The 13912-nt window shown below is 42.4% G+C and overlaps 1 long non-coding RNA gene across 7 annotated transcripts in view; it reads right to left on the bottom strand.

The window, feature by feature from the left end:
* Positions 1 to 989: 989 nt before the first annotated feature.
* LOC126990942 (uncharacterized) overlaps positions 990 to 13912 on the bottom strand; it is a 30263-nt gene continuing 17340 nt past the window's right edge. For 5 of the 7 annotated variants that reach the window (XR_007744946.1, XR_007744940.1, XR_007744943.1 and 2 more), the window contains 3 exons: positions 6415 to 6528; positions 5602 to 5700; positions 990 to 3723 (listed from right to left, as the gene is read on the bottom strand). This is a non-coding gene — a long non-coding RNA (uncharacterized LOC126990942). Of the gene's footprint in view, positions 3724 to 5601; positions 5701 to 6414; positions 6529 to 8273; positions 8384 to 13912 lie in introns of all 7 variants that reach the window. The other 2 variants (XR_007744941.1, XR_007744945.1) reach the window with 1 other exon arrangement.

The following is a 13912-nucleotide window of genomic DNA, read 5'->3' as shown; positions in this document are numbered from 1 at the left end:
GAAATGGTTTGTGTGAGGGGTGATTTTTTCTCATTTTTCTCACTTAGAGGGACCATTAAGAAACATGATCCCTGCTGCTACCGGGTTAAATGTCTATCTGCCATTTTTCAAGTTAGTACTAAGGGTAATTTCTATGTATGAATGATCTGCTGGGGGGTAAGCATGCTCTCATTCAGTTGAAGAGGGTAAGAAAGGAGAAAAACAACGGGGCGGTTAAGACACGAAACCTTCTCAAACAATTAGTAATAGGAATCCTAATGTGGCTACAAAAGAAATTCTTGAGCCTAGGGATGACACCATGTTTCAAGTTGCGTATGCGTCTGGGTAATCTACGGCATATAACAAAGAAACACTCCAGCATGCAAGATGTGCTCCCACATGAGTGTCTGCGAGGGAGCCAATCAAGCACTGAACACAATCCATATCACGATACATGGTCCTGCCCTTGTGTGTTGGCCTGGATGTGGAGGCAGCCAACATTCTTTACAACAGTTTGTAATGAAATCAGGTTCATGATATAATGATAGTAATGTTAGTTTTTCAGACATTTTTGGACATACAATAATGCTATTTATCCTTATAATATGGCACTAGCCATTCCACACCCTAACTGCTTTAATGGAGGAAACAGAATCTTCCAGACAGTTGCATCACAGCCTATTGAATGATCAGTGAGGGTTAATTATTGTATATTATGTTATGTGTTGGTTGTTGGGTTTGTAACTCCATTCCATTCCATTGAGATTAGAGATGCTTGATCAAGTTGGCAGTCGGCCTCCATACCTGGGTGTAAAGCACTTCTTTGAGACGCTGTTTTGCTGGACCCTGACTGGTGGCAGCGGGAAGCTACGTAATGACGGACTCTGCGCCCACACTCCGCCCGCAAGAGGTGCCCCTGACGCTAACCTTCGGCGACGACACCCCGGCAGCATTCTGGCCGTTTCACTACACCCTCGCTAAGGATGCCAACGTCTTGCGAGGGATGAAAGTGTGGGATAAGCCAGACTACCGGGCTATCACTACGTCAGCTGCGGGGACAGACGGCTGCATACGCAGAGCAACGAGTGCAGCTGAACGCAGAATGGGGGCCAACACACTGGACCGCCCGTCATCGACCGCTGACGCTATCGAAATCAGGATCCTGCACTTCGAGGAACAACAATTTGGAGAGGGGCCGAGCGACTTCATGACACGGCTACGACAGTTAGGCTGGACGGCATTCGAGACAGAGAAGCGAGGCTGCACATAATCAAAGAGAAGTGGATGGAAAATGACGAGACTGCAAAGAGTTACACGGCTGTAATGAAGAAAGCCGAGTCGGCTTTGTCCGCAAAGACTGCAACTTCAGCTACAGGCCAATCAGGAGACTTAGTGGGAGGTGGAATCCTTGCGCATACTACGGCCAGACAGCCATCGCTCGGTAATGGACACATGCGAGCTACCGAGGCCGGTGGCAGCAACTCGTCAATTGAACCGACCCACTCCCGGCTCTAGAGTGTCGCCTTCTCCTCCAGCCAGCCGAGGAGCAACCACACATCAGTTATAACAGGGCCATGGCTGCAACTACTCTTCCATAGAAGAGGCTATGTGAGAACCCTTCCTGGAAACCACCGGGCAGGATTTTTAATGACTCCCGCTATGCACGGCGGGCAGCGACACAGGGATCCTGGATTGCAAAATACGTCACTAGTAACCCAAAATTAGAAAAATATCTACTAAATCTGGGAAAAAATTTGATGAAATCATTTTTCAACTGATTTCAATAGCCAAGGGGATCAACATTTACTAAAAAAAAGATAGGGCATGTAGAGGTTGGGGAATTTTCTCTACAGGGGTCAAAGGTCAACGACCTTTCGTTAAAAGGTCCAAATCTCTATCTCGAAAATGAAACGTCATAAATGGCTGATCTTGGTTGTGTCAAAGTGAACAGAATGATGTCAAGGAAAGATCTGAAATGTAACCACTTACAAAAAAACAATATATTACCTCTGAAATTGAGGTCAAAATATTCAACACGCCAGAATTTGTTAAGAAGTTATCTTATCTCAGGAGAATATAATATTTCCTGCAAAAAATAATGACCCTATTTGAATTCCCATGGCTGCTTAAAAAAAAAGTGAATAAGTGGTTTGGAAGAGATCAAAGGTCATTGAGCTTTCTATGTTTAATAAAGCAAAACCCAAACGCACAAGTCTTGATTAGTAAAGATGAGGAACACATGTTGTAAATAAGGTGTTTCAACGTATGATAGTTCATTCTGAGATGAGGTCTCAAGGGTAACAGTCTGCATAAAGTTGCCGATCCTTGGCCGAACAATTTGTATCTGTTTGAGGTTGTGCACAAGCTGGATTGCTAGGTGATGACAGATGAGAGATGTGAAGAGGATGCAGGGAAACTTCAAAGCTTACATTGGAAGGGCTAGGAGAGTCTTGTTAATACAAATAGATGACTCTTCTTTATTGGAAGCATTGAATTTGGCAGGATGCTCTTGGCCTGGACATGGAAAACAGGATGGGGGATGGTTACTTCACCAGTGAAATGGAGGAAGCATCAAGGCCACAGCTGATAGCTATGTTCAGGGAAGGTTCATTGATGGTGCAGTACTAGTGTGTGATGGAAGGGATCCAAAGATCATGAACACATGCGTACAATGGCAGGCAGAACAATATCTCATAATTTGGGAGTCCCACCAGAACTGACTGTGTGATAGGGAACAATTTCTTGCCAATGAGGAGAACAAAGAAGCATTTATCAAGACACAGCTGACACTGCACGAGGTGACACACTGGTCGTCAAGACAGCTACTGAACTTGTCAAAAGTGTGAGCACTCCTGTAGCTGTTGTTGTTGCCCAAGATTATTAATACTTCTCGTGTACCACCGACCCGTCTACTGCACAAATCTGTTCCCACTCATGGATGGCCTGTAGGATATATCGTCAGTAGGAATTAGTGACCAAACTGATCTTTTGTTCAAGTATGCATGGTCAGGCAATGACACTGTATCCATGGACACACAAAGGAGACAATCTACAAATGAGATTTTCCAAGACATGTCACCAACACATACACGAACACTAATTCCTCCCACGATGAGCTAAAACATGCAGGTGTCAAAGCAATGCAGGTGTGACATGTGGAGATACTCCTTCAGAGAAAGCTCCTTTCCTCAAATTTCAGAAGCAAGCTGCAAGATTGATCCTGATAGGCTTCACCCTAATGTCTCGCCCCAGGGCCAGATGTCAGGCCAGGCCACACAACACACAAAATTTGAGGCAAACATTAAGAATGACTGCAAAGGTTTATGAAGCTAATTTTTGGTGTGTAAGGAGTTAGATTCTTGTTCATGATCCTCCAAAAATCTCAAAACTCTACAGTGACTATAAATGCTGAAAATCAACCCCTTGGAATGTCCCCTCCTATCACCTCAGAAGTGTAAACATTTGTGGAAAAGTGTGTGGCCGTCACTTAATGTCCCTCATGAGATGACCTGAGGGAAATGAACACTCTGAGGGGACAGCAGGAGTTGGAGCATGACCTTGGAATGGAAGAAGAAGACTTTAGCAGAATAGAGAGAGAAGGAACAATTGTAGAATGCAAATGAATCAGAGAAGAGGAAAAGGATTGAGAGAGGAGGAAGAAACAACAGAACAAAATTAACACTCACCAAATGATTCCTCTTCCACCTCCTCCTCCTCCTCCTCCTTGTCTTCTTCTGGCAGTACCTGCATATTAAGTGAGGGATTAATAAGCTGTATAAATATTGATACCTTATAAAACAATACATTCTTTTGACTGTTGCCTAAATTCAACACAATAATGTTACAGCTCTAAGCCTGGCCCCTCAGTCACTCCTTGATAACCCTGTTACCATACAAACCCCTAGGCAACCCTTAACAATCCTAGGCGGACTTTACACAAAACTCGCCTCACTTGGGGTCGTCCCTTCCTAACCCTGCACCTTGAAAATTAGCCACTTGACTGTGGATTTCCTACCAGAAGACCTCACCAACCTATAGGAATGGGGTGTCTGTGGCTACAATTCAATGAAGAAAATTTGTAAAGTCCTGCAGCTTGGGAGGGGATATCCAGCACACCAATACCACATGGGAAACACTCCACTATCCACCACAGAGGCAGAGAAAGACCTGGGAGTGTATGTCACCAGGCTACCAGTGAAGGGATATCCAGCACACCAATACCACATGGGAAACACTCCACTATCCACCACAGAGGCAGAGAAAGACCTGGGAGTGTATGTTACCAGGCTACCAGTGAAGGGATATCCAGCACACCAATACCACATGGGAAACACTCCACTATCCACCACAGAGGCAGAGAAAGACCAGGGACTATATGTAACCAGGCTACCAGTGAAGGGATATCCAGCACACCAATACCACATGGGAAACACTCCACTATCCACCACAGAGGCAGAGAAAGACCTGGGACTATATGTTACCAGGCTACCAGTGAAGGGATATCCAGCACACCAATAACACATGGGAAACACTCCACTATCCACCACAGAGGCAGAGAAAGACCTGGAGTGTCTGTTACCAGTCTTCCAGTGCAGCGATATCCAGCACAACAATACAACATGGGAAACACCAGCACACCAATACCACATGGGAAACACTCCACTATCCACCACAGAGGCAGAGAAAGACCTGGGAGTGTATGTTACCAGGCTACCAGTGAAGGGATATCCAGCACACCAATAACACATGGGAAACTCCACTATCCACCACAGAGGCAGAGAAAGACCTGGGCTGTATGTTACCGGGCTACCAGTGAAGGGATATCCAGCACAACAATACCACATGGTAAACACTCCACTATCCACCACAGAGGCAGAGAAAGACCTGGGACTCTATGTTACCAGGCTACCAGTGAAGGGATATCCAGCACACCAATACCACATGGGAAACACTCCACTATCCACCACAGAGGCAGAGAAAGACATGGGAGTGTATGTTACCAGGCTACAAGTGAAGGGATATCCAGCACACCAATACCACATGGGAAACACTCCACTATCCACCACAGAGGCAGAGAAAGACCTGGGAGTATATGTTACCAGGCTACCAGTGAAGGGATATCCACAGCACCTTAATACCATATGGGAAACACTCTACTATCCACCACAGAGGCAGAGAAAGACATGGGAGTATATGTTATCAGGCTACCAGTGAAAGCCAAATTCGTTCCAATCGCAGTGGACGGGTTAAAATGTGCCGATACCACCGATACCAATACATCGGTACATCCCTACTGGAGACAGTGTGTGGAGGAAGACATGAGAAGGATGAACAACTGGGAGAGAGTATGTGATCATCAAGAGTGGGAGACCTGGGTCGGTATCATAAGACATTTTGGCTTCTCATATCAGCTATTTCTAAAGGTCAAAGAGTGGGTCAATCAGGTTCCAATGAGTGTTTCCTTAGGTTCACGGTACAGAAGAAGAATCAAACTACCACCAGGGCCATAAAACTAATCCTGCTCAAAACTCCAATGAATGCCTTGTCAAATATGTGAACTCTGGCGACGGAATGTTTAGCTATACGGCCCCTAGTCACCTAGCAACTACCTGACTGACTCACCGGGTGGGAGGGCTGGGCCGTGCTCTCCACCTGGCACAGGATGAGGATGGAGGAGGTGCCCAGGTTGAAGTCAATCCAAACCCTCGGGTAACTCACACTCTGTAGGCCGCAGGAAGAAAAGGATGATCAGTAGGCATTGAAAAAAATATATCAAAATTGTGAAAACTTTTTATTTTTTATTTTTACAGCAAAGGGAGGCAGCTCAAAGGCAATAAGGGGGAGAGAGAGAGAGAGAGAGAGAGAGAGAGAGAGAGAGAGAGAGAGAGAGAGAGAGAGAGAGAGAGAGAGAGAGAGAGAGAGAGAGAGAGAGAGAGAAAAAAAAGTTTTGTTTAGTGAACGCAACATCTGTGGTCATATGCTGGAGAGAGACAAGAGGGGAAGGAATTATAGGAGAAGGGAACAGACCCCAGGAGACAGGACACAACATCTGTGGTCATATGCCGGAGAGAGACAGGAGGGGAAGGAATTATAGGAGAAGGGAACAGACCCCAGGAGACGGGACACAACATCTGTGGTCATATGCCGGAGAGAGACAGGAGGGGAAGGAATTATAGGAGAAGGGAACAGACCCCAGGAGACGGGACACAACCCCCGATTAATACCTGGTACACTGCTGGGTGGACAGGGGCTACGTAGGGTATTGGAAAAGCCGCCCAAATTTTTCCACTCCACTCGGGAATTGAACCCGGGCTCTCTCGGTTGTGAGCCGAGTGTGTGAACCAGTGCACCACGAAGACCCCATAAAAAAATAAATAATAAATAAATAAATAAAAATCATTAACATTCGTAGTAATAGCAGCAGCAGCAGCATACCTTAGGCTTGCACAGCTTGAGGTTCCCAATGTGCATAGTGTAGCAGGGCACGGCGAACACCTGTCGACTGCCCCCAAGCGTGCTGTTGTAGGCGTTCAGGAAGTGTCGGCAGTGCTGGAAGGGGAGCAAACAGGTCACTCACTATACATAAACACACACACACACACACAAAAAAAAAAATAATTAACCCGGTAGCAGTGGGGATCATGTTTCTTAATGGTCCCTCTAAGCGAGAAAATGAGAAAAAATCACCCTCACACAAACCATTTCATAATATATATATATGCATTTGTGATCAGATTATGTGTCATCTTTTTTGGGGGGTTTATATCGTGGCACAAATTTGGCCCGTCGCTGCTACACGGTAAAGTCACAAATTTGGCCCATCGCTGCTACACGGTAAAGACACAAATTTGGCCTGTCGCTGCTACACGGTAAAGCCACAAATTTGGCCCATCGCTGCTACACAGTAAAGCCACAAATTTGGCCCATCGCTGCTACACAGTAAAGCCACAAATTTGGCCCATCGCTGCTACACAGTAAAGCCACAAATCTGGCCCGTCGCTGCTGCACGGTTAAATCACAACAAAATAAAGTCACTATTCTCTAACTTGAGCTCTGTGGCTTGGGCCGGGGAAACCTCCATTGTTGACAGATCTAGCGATGACCTGCACATGGCAATCTGTCTCACTGTTATTCCGTACGTTATCTATTTGTGGAATATACACATAGTCATAATACGACTGCATGGTGTTATGAATGGCTTGGGATTACAGGGAAAGACAACGACTGAGTCACGCCCAGTCCTGACCGAGGTCAGACGTGGGTCATGGCGCTCCGCATGGAGTAGCCCGGGGCCAGCCTGTTGGCCTCTCCCCTTCCCCTCCAGCCCCTTCCCCTCCAGCCCCCTCTCCCCTTTCATCAAGAAACCTACTTCCAGAATCACTACATAGCAAGTTAATTTTTTTGTGACTAAGTGAAATCATGGTGACAGTCTGACAGACAGTGAGTGGAGTGCGTGTGTGGTATCGGGATCGCCGAGTGTGTCGCCGCCGCGGCCTTCCATCAGGCCCCTGCCGACTCCCCGAGGTCTCCCCAGGCCCGCCCATCCTGCTGTTGAAGTCTGGTCAGGTGCAGTGCAGTGGAGGACTCGTCACTCAGGTGGGGGCAATGAGCAGGCTGCTCACCACCGAGGCTGTGCAGTCTGTTCCCAGGCACAGCAGCGAGTCTTCACATCTGTCTTGCCACCTGTGTTGGATTAGCACTCCACCGCTAAGCCCCTTTCTGAGTGACCACCGATACCGCCTCTACCTGCTCTCTGGCCACCTGCTGCTACCTGACCCAGCATTGTGACCTGGGGATGACCTCGGATTAACACCTACTCGCCTTCCAGAGGAGGATTACCTTCCCGCCTCATCGCTCTACCACACCGCACTCCTCCACCTCTTCACCCCTCAAGCATCATCACTACTTTCCCTCCGTTAATGTAAATCACAAGCCCCCACACCCCTTTCATATTGTATTTTTCTTTAGGGTTGCACTGTATATTAATATGTACATTTTTAGCTTAACGGCTGCAATTTCCTGAATAAACCAATTATTATTATTATTATTATTATAAGTTAAAATCGATAGACTATTGTAAAGAAACTTGAAATAATTTTTTTTGCCATTAACCAAGGCCATCTAGAGGGGGAGGCCTCTTTAAGGGGTGGGGGGGAGAGTAGGCCGTGACATAGGCCAAGTAGTGCCAGGTAGTGTCGGGTCAGCTGCGGTCAGGAGAGGTCACGCTCTCTGTTTTGTGCATTATTGACTCTGAAAACAGTGAAAATCTTGTTAACATTGTTTCTGCCTCTTACCCAGATAACAATACTGCCATACAAGTGCTGTGTGCCTTACTGGGAGGGAATCTTCAAAACTGGACCCAGAGTGATGGTGTTTTCCTTCCCACAAGACGAGGAGGCGTGCGCTGCGTGCCACAAACAAACGAGTTAAGCAGCTGCTGCATGATAACATGTTCAGCACAGTGAGATAGTTAGTACAGTCAGCAGGTACAAAACCCATTACGGCTGTATTAAATGATGAGGGTTTGTCAGGCATTATAACAGCCAATAATATAGTTCATAAAATAGCCTGTGTTACACATGTATTATTATATATGAATATTGGTGATGTGAATATATGAATATGATGCGTTATGAGAGGAATGTGACTGTGATATGATTATGTATATGGTGTGACTAATCACTGATGAATACAGTATGAACATGATGTGGTTCTTTACATATGCTAGGCATAATATGTGTGAAAAAAGAATAACATGATATAATTATATGAATATAAACATTAAACATGGATATCAATATACTAGATGCAATACATATCAATATATGATATCAATAAAATATGCTTATATGAGAGATGATGAAAATATATATATATATATATATATATATATATATATATATATATATATATATATATATATATATATATATATATATATATATATATATATATATATATATATATATATATATATATATATATATATATATATATATTATATATATATATATATATATATATATATATATATATATATATATATATATATGCTATAAGGATATATATATAACATGTTTGCCCATCTGTTATGGCGCAATGTGTTATATTGAGTATATATGAATAGGTATTTGTATCATATAAATGATACAATGAAGAATAGGGACATTATCTGACATGAAAAGCCCAGCTTGCGTGTGTGTTGTGTTATATTGAGTATATATATATATTTGAATATCATACATATATATCCTATATATATAAATGATATGATATGAATATATACAACCTATATATATAAACGGCAAAGCCTTGCTATATGGCATTGATATACTGTGTGTGTGTGTGTGTGTGTGTGTGTTAGCATATGAGTTATACTGTACCATTATGCTGTGTGTGTGTGTGTGTGTGTGTGTGTCTGTGTGTGTGTGTGTGTGTGTGTGTGTATGATTATACTGTGTGTGTGTGTGTGCATTATACTGTGTGTGTGTGTGTGTGTGTTAGATATGAATTATACTGTACCATTATGTGTGTGTGTGTGTGTGTGTGTATGTGTGTGTATGTGTGTTAGATACCATTATACTGTGTGTGTGTGTGTGTGTGTGTTAGATATGAGTTATAATTGCACCATTATGCTGTGTGTGTGTGTGTGTGTGTGTGTGTTAGACATCAATTATACTGTACCATTACTGTTTGTGTGTGTGTGTGTGTGTGTGTGTGTGTGTGTGTGTGTGTGTTAGACATCAATTAAACTGTACAATTATACTGTGTGTGTGTGTGTGTGTGTGTGTGTGTGTGTGTGTGTGTGTGTGTGTTAGACATGAATTATACTGTACCATTATGCTGTGTGTGTGTGTGTGTGTGTGTGTGTGTGTGTGTGTGTTTGTGTTAGACAATTATACTGTACCATTATACTGTGTGTGTGTGTGTGTGTGTGTGTGTGTGTTAGATATGGTGCTGCATATTAACTGTGTGTGTGTGTGTGTGTGTGTGTGTGTTGTGTGTGTGTGTGTGTGTGTGTGTGTGTGTGTGTGTGTGTGTGTGTTAGACTGATTATACTGTACCATTATACTGTGTGTGTGTGTGTGTGTGTGTGTGTTAGACATGATTTATACTGCACCATTATACTGTGTGTGTGTGTGTGTGTGTGTGTGTGTGTGTGTTGTGTGTGTGTGTGTGTGTGTTAGACATGAATTATGCTGTACCATTATACTGTGTGTGTGTGTGTGTGTGTTGTGTGTGTGTGTGTGTGTGTGTGTGTGTGTGTTAGATATGAATTATACTGTACCATTATACTGTGTGTGTGTGTGTGTGTGTGTGTGTGTGTGTGTGTGTGTGTGTGTGTGTGTGTGTTAGATATGAATTATACTGTAACATAATACTGTGTGTGTGTGTGTGTGTGTATTCTTGATCCATCAAGAAGCTGATATGTCTTGACATTATGTTCTTTAGCATTCAAGATTTTGCTGAAAGTTTCAATTGATGTATATGTATCATTATTACTATTATGCATACTTAATGAATACATTATTTGTTTGCATTCTTTTCGTTATGTATGTTAAAACAAGTAATACAAACAAACAAACAAAAGGAAAACAGTGAGGTTGACAGCCCCTGGCTGACCTGACCGCTGTCCCTACTGACTGACGGGTCACTGAGGAGGAGAGGCCTTCCCGTCTGATAGCCTGGCCAGGCTGTACTGTGAAGCAGCGACGGGCCAAATTTGTGGCTGTACCGCAGCGACGGGCCAAATTTGTGGCTGTACCGTGTAGCAGCGACGGGCCAAATTTGTGGCTGTACCGTGTAGCAGCGACAGGCCAAATTTGTGGCTGTACCGTGTAGCAGCGACGGGCCAAATTTGTGGCTGTACCGTAGCAGCGACGAAGCGACGGGCCAAATTTGTGGGGGGAGTACGTGACGTAGGCCAAGTGCCAGGTAGTACGGGTCAGCTGTGGTCAGGAGAGTCACGCTCTCTGTTTTGTGCATTATTGACTCTGAAAACAGTGAAAACTTGTTAACATTGTTTCTGCCTCTTAGATAACAATACTGCCATACAAGTGCTGTGTGCCTTGGGAGGAAGCTTCAAAACTGGACCCAGGTGGTGTGTTTTCTTCCCACAAGACGAGGAGGCGTGCAGTGCCACAATAAATGACGTGAAGTAGCTGCTGCATGATAACATGTTCAGCACAGTGAGATAGTCAGTACAATCAGCATGTACAAACCCATTACGGCTGTATTAAATGATGAGGGTTTGTCAGGCATTATAACAGCCAATAGGTCTATAAATAGCCTGTGTACATGTATTATTATATATGAATATTGGATGGAATATGAACATGATGCGTTAAGAGGAATGTGACTGTGATAAGGATTATGTATATGGTGACTAATCACTGATGAATACAGTATGAATATGGTTCTTTACATATGCTAGGCATAATGTGTGTGAAAAAGAATAACAAGATATAAATTATGAATATAAAACAGTAAAACATGATGTGAATATATGAGGATGCGTTATGATAGGAATGACTGTGATATATTGCGTATGGTGTGCATAATCACTGATGAATACAGTATGAACATGATGTGGTTCTCTTTACATATGCTAGGCATATGTGTGTGAAAAAAAGAATAACAAGATATACTCTATATGAATATAAACAGTAAACATATCAATATATATATATGTGTGACTAATCACTGATGAATACAGTATATGAACATGATGTAGTTCTTTACATATATAGGCATAATGTATGTGAAAAAATAACAAGGAATATATATATATATATGATAGAATAAAATATGCTTATAGGAGATGAATGAAAAATGTATATATATATATATATATATATATATATATATATATATATATATATATATGAAAAATATATATATATATATATATATATATATATATATATATATATATATATATATATATATATATATATATGAGATGTGATAGGGTGTTATATATGATATATATATATATATAGGGCAAGGATGCTAGGGCAAGGATAATGAAAAATATGTTATCTGGACATAATGTGTTATATATGCTGATTAGCGTAGTATTTGCTAGACAGAGATACAATGAAGCATGTTATCCCAAGCATGGTCTTCTTGATACCATATATGAATTTGAATATCATACAATGGTATCTTATATATATATAAATGATATGATATGAATACAACCCTTGTAACCTTCATAATAAACGGCTTGTAAAGCCGGCAAAGTTTTGCTTCACCATGGCAAGGTATCCGTGCCATTATACTGTGTGTGTGTGCGTGTGTGTGTGTGTGTGTGTGTGTATTATTATTAGATATGAGTTATACTGCCATTATGCTGTGTGTGTGTGTGTGTGTGTGTATGTGTGTTAGATATGGGTGCTCTTGTACCATTATACTGTGTGTGTGTGTGTGTGTGTGTGTGTGTGTGTGTGTGTGTGTGTGTGTTAGATATGAGTTATACTGTACCATTATACATGTGTGTGTGTGTGTGTGTGTGTGTGTGTGTGTGTGTGTTAGATGAGTTAACTGTGATTATACTGTGTGTGTGTGTGTGTGTGTGTGTGTGTGTGTGTTAGATGAAAGTTAACTGTAATTATTATACTGTGTGTGTGTGTGTGTGTGTGTGTGTGTGTTAGATGAGTTATACTGTACCATTATACTGTGTGTGTGTGTGTGTGTGTGTGTGTGTGTGTGTGTTAGATGATTTATACTGTAACATTATACTGTGTGTGTGTGTGTGTGTGTGTGTGTTAGATGAGTTATACTGTACCATTATACTGTGTGTGTGTGTGTGTGTGTGTGTGTGTGTGTGTGTGTGTGTGTGTGTGTGTGTGTGTGTGTGTGTGTGTTAGATGAGATATACTGTACCATTATACTGTGTGTGTGTGTGTGTGTGTGTGTGTGTGTGTGTGTGTGTGTGAGTTATACTGTGTGTGTGTGTGTGTGTGTGTGTGTGTGTGTGTGTGTGTGTGTGTGTTAGATGAGTTATACTGTACCATTATACTGTGTGTGTGTGTGTGTGTGTGTGTGTGTGTGTGTGTGAGTTATACTGCACCATTATACTGTGTGTGTGTGTGTGTGTGTGTGTGTGTGTGTGTTAGATGAGTTATACTGTACCATTATACTGTGTGTGTGTGTGTGTGTGTGTGTGTGTGTGTGTGTTAGATGAGTTATACTGTACCATTATACTGTGTGTGTGTGTGTGTGTGTGTGTGTGTGTGTGTGTGTGTGTTAGATATGAGTTATACTGTACCATTATACTGTGTGTGTGAGTGTGTGTGTGTGTGTGTGTGTGTGTGTGTGTGTGTGTGTGTGTGTGTGTGTGTGTGTGTTAGATATGAGTTATACTGTACCATTATACTGTGTGTGTGTGCGTGTGTGTGTGTGTGTGTGTTAGATATGAGTTATACTGTACCATTATACTGTGTGTGTGTGTGTGTGTGTGTGTGTGTGTGTGTGTGTGTGTGTGTGTGTGTGTGTGTGTTAGATATGAGTTATACTGTACCATTATACTGTGTGTGTGTGTGTGTGTGTGTGTGTGTGTTAGATATGAGTTATACTGTACCATTATACTGTGTGTGTGTGTGTGTGTGTGTGTGTGTTAGATATGAGTTATACTGAACCATTATACTGTGTGTGTGTGTGTGTGTGTGTGTGTGTTAGATATGAGTTATACTGTACCATTATACTGTGTGTGTGTGTGTGTGTGTGTGTGTGTGTGTGTGTTAGATTAGTTATACTGTACCATTATACTGTGTGTGTGTGTGTGTGTGTGTGTGTGTGTGTGTGTGTGTTAGATATGAGTTATACCGTACCTTTATACTGTGTGTGTGTGTGTGTGTGTTAGATATGAGTTATACTGTACCATTATACTGTGTGTGTGTGTGTGTGTGTTAGATATGAGTTATACTGT

Source organism: Eriocheir sinensis, unplaced genomic scaffold (genome assembly GCF_024679095.1).
Source record: "Eriocheir sinensis breed Jianghai 21 unplaced genomic scaffold, ASM2467909v1 Scaffold227, whole genome shotgun sequence".
Lineage (NCBI taxonomy): Eukaryota > Metazoa > Arthropoda > Malacostraca > Decapoda > Varunidae > Eriocheir > Eriocheir sinensis.
This window is presented reverse-complemented; position numbering and strand designations above follow the sequence as displayed.